The following is an 8,137-nucleotide window of genomic DNA, read 5'->3' on the forward strand; positions in this document are numbered from 1 at the left end:
AAATTATTTTTATTATTATTAAATTATTATATTTATTGATAGTTAAACTCGAAATAACTACTTTATTTAAATGTTTTTAAATTTAGGTATATTTAATTTTATATGAAAATACTTTATTATATATAGTATTTTATGAATTGAAAATAACATTTTCTTAATCTCCCCTTAAATCATTTAAATAATAACCTCTTTTGTTCAATTAGTTTAATTCATAGCCCTCTTCCTATCCAATTCTATTTCATATTCAATTTCATGTTCAGGATCTCAGAGCCTAGGAACTTTCATGGTAAGTATTTAATAAAAGGTTAAAGTATTTCGGCATAGATATATTTCTCTCTTTTGATCATGGATCTAGGAGATACTAGTACTAAAAGTACTCGTTTAGAAGAGGTAGATATACCTCAAAATCTTGATTTGTTAAACAAATGGACTATTCCGAAAGTGAATATTAGAACTATTTATGATTATGGTTGGTTTGATAAAATCTCAAATAAACAGTTAATTAAAACGACTGAGCAATCTTTAGCTTTGAATTCTTCTGAGCAAACGATTCGTTTATTAAATAAACGTGATATTGAATTTTATAGATCTCAATATAAATTTTTGCATATTGGCATGGTTCAGATTGCTTTCAAACCGCTAACTCTTAAAGGGTTACCGGAAACCTTCTTAGCAGCTCTACGAGATGCTAGAAACTTGAATTTTAGACAATCTTTAATGGGTTCGATAGAATCTACTGTTGCTTATGGCCCAGTCTATTTTAATGCTCAACCTAATCTGCAATTATCTTTAACAGATTCTAATATTTTAGATGCTTTAACTTTAAACGTTAAAACGCATAGTTATAATTATGCAATTGGTTCTGAATTAATTTGCTTGTCTTATAGAATTTATTTTAAATTACTAGCTACTCTAAATCCTAGATGTAAATTATATGATACATCTGATCAAACTATTTTGGTAGAAACTAATTTCGCCAGATCTAAGGTCACTACTAGAAGACCTATAAAATGGGAAGAAATTAACTTTCCAACTACTTGGGTTCTTGATTCTGTTATACCCCAAGAACACTTGGCTAATGCGGCCACTAATTCTGAATATTCTCATATCAGTCAAAATTCCGATGGAAAAATTTGTGTACAGTTTGATGATAAAAGTGTCCCTTATAATAGACACTCTTTTGCTTCCGATAGACGCCTGGCTATTCAACATATTTCTCCTGTTGAACCTCTTTATCCCGGTCCAGCCAGAAACCGCGCTGCTTCTTTACATACTTTATCGACTGTTATATCTTCAGATAAATCAAAAATAAAAATTGATCCTCGTTTGAATATTGTTCAAACTAATGATAAATCGTCTGATATTTCTGATAGAGATATCCCTTCCAATTCCGAAATGGAATTTGACCCTAATGATAGTTAATGATGACTGAACACCAAATTGATTTTAGTCCAGGTTCACTGGCGAGAAAATATATTCAAAATGAATTTTCAGATAAAAAAGGGAACAGGTTCAAAACTTGGTTCTTTGACACTTATAGTGAAGAAGATTTAAATAATATTTCTCAAGAGTTTTATGAAAATTGTGCTTTACATAATCATATTATGTTTTTTGTACCTTGGTTTATAACCACTTACTTACCTTTATTCATCAATGTTCTTGAGCGATCTTATAAAGATGAGACAGGCAATATTATTAAATCTGTTTATCCTCCTCAAGCTCCGTTTATTTTACCAAATAATACAGGTATAACTTTTGCTGCTTTTCAAAACTTTATTGAAAGTGAGGTTGCTGCAGTAAGTATCAATGAGATTAATCGAATTATTTCTCAAAATAATTATTTGGGTCTTTATGTTAAAGTTATTGGTGAACATATTTGTTCTCTTGATAATAAGTTAGATCAGCTTATCTCGTTGATAACTCAAATTGGTGATAAACTTAAAGCGAAAAAATTTACACCTGAAAAGGCTTCTACGTCAAAACAGCCTGACGTACCTATCCAAAGGCCTCCTGAGATACAGGATTTCATTCTTAGGCCTCTTCATGATCTAGAAAACCTTCTTGATAAGAAGTTTTCAGAATTCGGAGCAAGTGCAAAACCTATCAGTATTGCGGAAGATTTTGCAGATGAAATGGAAGCCACTTTCGACTTTAAGAAACAAGTGGAAATGAAAGTTAATAAACTTCGTGGGTATCCTAAAAAGAATAGTGGTTATGCTAGAAAACCTAGCATGCAAACATACTACTATCTTAGACCTACCCCACAAGATGTTCTTATAGAAGAAAGAGATTGGAATCAAACAAACACTTCTTACAGTGGAAGTGAGATTTATGAATGGAACCTAGATGGGTTAACAGATAGGCAGTTAACAATCTTGGTCCATAGAATGCTTATGTATGCTACCATTTGCAAGAGTGTTAATAACACAGATAGGACTATTTGCAAAATGATTATTGCTGGTTTTACTGGTCAATTAAGAGGCTGGTGGGACAACTATATGGCTATAGAGGCTAAAGCAGCAGTTATAAATGCTAGAGCTGCCTCTGAAGGAGTTGATAACCTAGGATTTGCCTTAGTTACAAACAGAGAAGATGCTGTTTATACTTTGGTTCTTACCATCCTAGAACATTTTAGTGGTAGATTCACCAACCAGTATGAAACCGTCAGATCCCTTCTTAATGGACTAAGATGTAGACATTTAGGAGAGTTTAGATGGTATAAGGATACTTATCTTAATCGGGAAATGGAACTTCTCGAAAATGGATTAGAATTCTGGAAAGCCAAATTCATAGATGGCTTACCACATTTATTTGCGGAAAGAGTTAAGAAGACTCTAAGAGATCCGCAGGGGATCATTCCTTATAATAATTATACATATGGAAAGCTTATTGGAGCTTGTACACAAGAAGGCATAAATCTATGCAACGAGTTAAAACTATCTAGACAACTTAAGATGGATAAGCTTAGGGAAAAATCTCAATTAGGAGATTTCTGTACACAGTTTGGTTTACCAGAAGTTTCTAAAGGTACCAAACAAGAGACTTCTAAGTCTGAACACCATAAATCTCATCATAGGAGAAAAGGATCCAGGAGGAGATCTAGAGAAGAAAGAGAAGAAAGGAAAGCTTCTCGTAAGTCTCATAGATTTACGAAAAATAGGTCAAAAAGAGATCTTGATAAGATCAAATGCTACAAGTGTGGAAAGTTTGGACATATAGCTCCAAATTGCAAACTAGAAAAGCTTAAAGCTTTAGAACTAGATGAAGATATTCAAGAAAAGGTTTATAGTTTTCTTTATACTTTAGGCTCCGAGTCAGATTACGAAGATTCTGAAGCAAGTTATTCAACAGAAGATGAAAAACCTGAGTCTTCTAAAGATCAATAAGACTCAAATGATGCTTGCAAATGTCATGGTGATGTTTGTAATTGTGAACATGGCGAGTTCTACAAGCTACAATCTCAATTCGAGGATATGAACCTATTCACCATAACCTCAGACAATGTCATAGAACTTCTTAAAGAAGTTACTGATAACACTCTTCGTGAACGGATTATTCAATTAGCAGCTAGTAAAACTAGCTCTTCAGGCTCTACAGCGCACAATAGCCCTGATGATAAAAGGGGTAAAGATGACTTTGTTTATTCTGCTCCGTACTCTTTATCTGAAGTTCAGAATAGACTTTCATCAAAACAAACTACGGTAATTCGTGACTCCTCTTTTGATGATTTAAAGGGAGAAATTGAGCATTTGAAAGAAGAAATTAAATTTCTTAAACAAAATCATATTATTTGTGATCACCGTATTACTCAAATTGAGTCTGCTAATAGTAAAGGTAAAAATAAGGTTGATGACGAAATTGATGATAATACTCTTGCTAAATCAACTAGTAATGACCCTATACAAAACATGTTTTTAGGAATGATGCAAGTTGTTACAGCCCATAAATGGTATGTTAAATGTACTATTTTAATTGATAATTCTTTTTCTATATCTAATATTGCCATGATTGATAGTGGAGCTGATGTTAGCTGCATTCAAGAAGGACTTGTTCCTACTAAATATTTTGAAAAAACTACTCATATGGTTAAATCCGCATCTGGTCATGCTTTAGATATAAAGTATAAATTGTCTATCACTCGTATTTGCCAAAATAAAGTTTGTATTCCTCACTTCTTTTTCTTGGTAAAAAATCAGTTATATCCTCCTATCATTTTAGGAACTCCTTTTATAAATGCTATTTATCCTTTTACTAATATAAATGCTAAAGGATTTTCAGCTACTTATAAGGACCGTGATATTAGTTATACTTTCATCACTGAACCTGTTTCTCGTGATATAAATGCTTTGATTGAAATGAAACAAAAGCATATGAATTATTTACAACTTGAAATCTTTAGTATGAATAACTTTGATACCAACGAAACAGGATCTCAGAAGACAGGCGGTAGTCCGCGCGGTCATCTTTAATCTAGCTTGTTAACATCCGAAATAAATACTTCGAATCGAAATACATACAAATTCATAAATAATTAATGACTGAATGGAAGGATTAATTCCTTTTACCCAAGCAAGGGATCTGTCTAGATTCGAATACGTATTGTTAATGAGCCCATGTGTCTAGCGGTTCTAACCGGGTATGAAACGCCCTTTTAACTCATATTTTGCGGGCTAAGACCACGGCTGGCTAAGACAAAGCCATTAACTTGTTGTATTGAGTCTGACTGTACCACCATCTCGGAACCAAGTCAAGAAATTATAGATGAATTTATGCATATTTAAATAAAGTCTAGATCTTTCATGGTAGATATAAATTAATGTTAGTTATCCGGCATAGATATAAGTCTTTAGCCGATCATCGGCTTAAACAGGAGAAATAGTAAAGAAGTAAGAAAGAAGAAATACCTTGGAACAAACGGGAATAGTTTTATTTTCCGGCCAAAGTCCGGCAAACTCACAATACAAACACACTATGAAAGCTTTTACAAGAGATAGATAGAGTAGAGAGAAGAGTTGGTTTCTAAAACCTGCTCTTTACAAAATAAAATGCCCTTATTTATAGATAGAAAAAGGCATCTAGGAATAGTAAAAGGGGGTCCCTTATGTGGGACCTAAACAGTATATTTACTGTTGGTAGTGCTTATCTTGAACAGTACATCCACTGTTGGTATTGCTGTTAGTGCTCCACTAAGTTTTGTCTCTTAGCTTAGCCAAAAATTCTTCAGCCTTTTTCAGCGTTTCTGCTGGTTCTTCTTCTTCAATTTGTTGGGCTTCGTGCATATCTTCACTAGCCTCACTGCGCATTGAGGAATCTGATTTTGCATACTGATTTAAAGTTGTAAAAAGAGTCCTTTTTACCTCCTCTAGGTAGTCCAAAATCATTTTATTTTGCTCCTCTTCATCATGATTAGAAATCCTCCGAGCCATATGTTTTACTGTGACTGATTCATCGATTATAATTCCTTTATTAGGAATTGATTTATATTCTTTAATAGTTGTTGCAATTTGATCCAACAGTTCTTGTCCATATATTGACTTTGTTTGTGGATCCTTTTTCATTAACTTATCCCAGAAGTTATTGTAATAAGTTCGGTATAAACAGGGGATTTGTTCTTCTGTAAAATCCACTTCTGGAACCCATTTGTGGATCCATGGAACAGAGAACTCTATAAAGAAACATATCTGTTCGATCTGCTGTAAATAAGAAATATGTTCTTGCTGATATAATCGGTTAAGATCTGGGAGATCTTCACCCATTCTTTGTATAACTTAAGAAAGGGTTCGGGCAATATTTTTATTGTTGGCCCGTGGTATGACCACCAATTTAGAAACCAATTAGGTATGGGACTGGCAAATATCTTTGCACATACTTTTATGAACCAAGTATGTTTATGTCTCTCATTGTTATAACAGAGGACTTTATCGAAGGCCTGGATATAATCCCAATATGTGAAACTCATTTTAATATTGTTAAGACTAATCTGTCTTTCAGTCATTGAGGAGATTCCCCAATCTTCAATATGAATGATTTGTTTAATAATCATTTTGGAGAAGTTATAAACATTCTCACCTATGTTGTATCCTGCAAAGTGTTGGAATTCAACACCTGTGCTTATCAGCAAAGTTTCATAATACTTCCGAGTTTTGTATGACTCGCCCGGGAAGTATAGCCCATTAATTAAGTACCTCTGAAATATCTTCCAGGGTTCTTCTTTTCTCTGTATATCAGAATTTTCTAAGAGAAATATCATTTCTCTTTTTTCTACCTTTTCATAGGTTTTCATATCATCAATAGTATCATCTTTGGCTATGGAAGCAAAAGTATTACTTTGCTTTTGGTTTATATATTCTTGTAGCTTAGCATATAATGGGTCGCTGTCTGGAATATCGTCCAGATGTATCGACGAAGAAGCTTTTTCTTGAGTCTTTGAATTTAGTTTAACTAAACTCATTCCTCCTCTCTGTATAATAGGAGTGCTGGATGATGAAGAAGATCCGTATGACGATCTTGATGAGACTACTGAGGATGATCTTCCTCTACCTCTGCCTCTTCCCTTAGTTATCCAAGGAGGTTCCATTCTGCAAATGAAACAATGAGTTTTAGATCAAATTCGTGTCATAATAAGTGTTCTATTATTTGAGATTGGAACATGTCTATTAACATTCCATCTATAATTTTCCAGCAAATGAGTTCTTTCATATCTCTGTTGAGAGGAAGAACCTTTAAGATAGTTATCAATCTTTTTTCAGTAAAAAACATAGAGATGGGAATATCATTATCTCTATCTGAAAAACTGTTGTATTCACTCATTTTGAATGTATTCTCTTGATAAAAAGTCTGGGAGGGAGTTATCACTACCTTTCTTATATAGAATTTCAAAATCAAAAGGGGCTAATTGTGCCTGCCACCTTGCAAACATAAGTTTAGATGCATCGCATCATGTTTAAAGTCTTTGTCAAACATATACTTGACTGACTGGGCATCTGTTTTTATTAAAAACTTCTGATTGTATAAATCATCTTGAAACTTCAAAACACATTTAACGATAGTTAACATTTCGTGAGCTACCGTGGCATATTTTTGTTGAGCATCGCTCCATTTTCCTGAATGAAATCGAATAAGATATTCGTGTTTATCGTGAGGGTTAATTTGTTTCAGAATTCCTCCATAACCCATGTTGGACGCATTTGTCTCTACTATTTTAGGCCACGCAGGATTGGCGAGAGTTAAACAAGGCAAAGACTTAACTCTTTCCTTGATAGTTCTGACCAGCTTTGTAAGACTATCAGTCCAAGGTCTTTTATGGTCCTTTTTCAGTCTTTCGTATAATTTTTCAGCCTTTCGTATAACAGAGCTAGGTCGCGAGACAGGTTTTTGCAAAAAGGGGAAATGTAATTTAAACTTCCCAAAAATCGTTGTAACTGAGTTCTATCAGTGATTATATCAGGAAACTTTGATGCGAATTCAATAGATCGCTGAATAGGAGTAATTTTTCCCTGGCAAATGAGGTGACCCAAAAACCTGACTTCAGTTTGGAAAAGACTCATCTTAGGTTTAGATATTACCAAACCATTTTGAATGACTATTTTCTTGAAAATGTCTAAATGTTTGATGTGCATTTCAAGAGTTTTTGAATAGAATAGAATGTCATCAATATAAACTATAGTGAAATTCAGATAAGGATTGAAAATATCATTCATAATCTTTTGAAATTCAAAGGGGGCATTTTTTAAACCGAATGGCATCACATTCCATTCGTATTGTCCAAAGGGGACATTAAAAGCAATTTTATAAGAGTGCTCTTTAAATATTTGAATTTGCCAATACCCTGATTTTAAATCAAATTTTGAAAATATATTGGCGTCATATAATCTTGACAGAAGGTCTCTTTTATTAGGAATAGGATACCTGATCCATTTTAAAAAATATTTAACGGTTTATAATTTATAACTAACCTGGGAACACCCCGTTCTTTCTCTGCTGCATTATTAACATAAAAAGCAGTACAAGACCAAGGTGACTTGGAAGGTTTTATCAAACGCTTTTGTAACAGATTATCAATCTCCTTTTTGCAGAATTCAACTAGTTCAGAATTCATTTGGCAAGGGCGGGATTTCGTAGGAATATTTTCCTCAGA

This window comes from Solanum tuberosum, unplaced genomic scaffold (assembly GCF_000226075.1).
Source record: "Solanum tuberosum cultivar DM 1-3 516 R44 unplaced genomic scaffold, SolTub_3.0 scf00471, whole genome shotgun sequence".
Taxonomy (NCBI): Eukaryota; Viridiplantae; Streptophyta; class Magnoliopsida; order Solanales; family Solanaceae; genus Solanum; species Solanum tuberosum.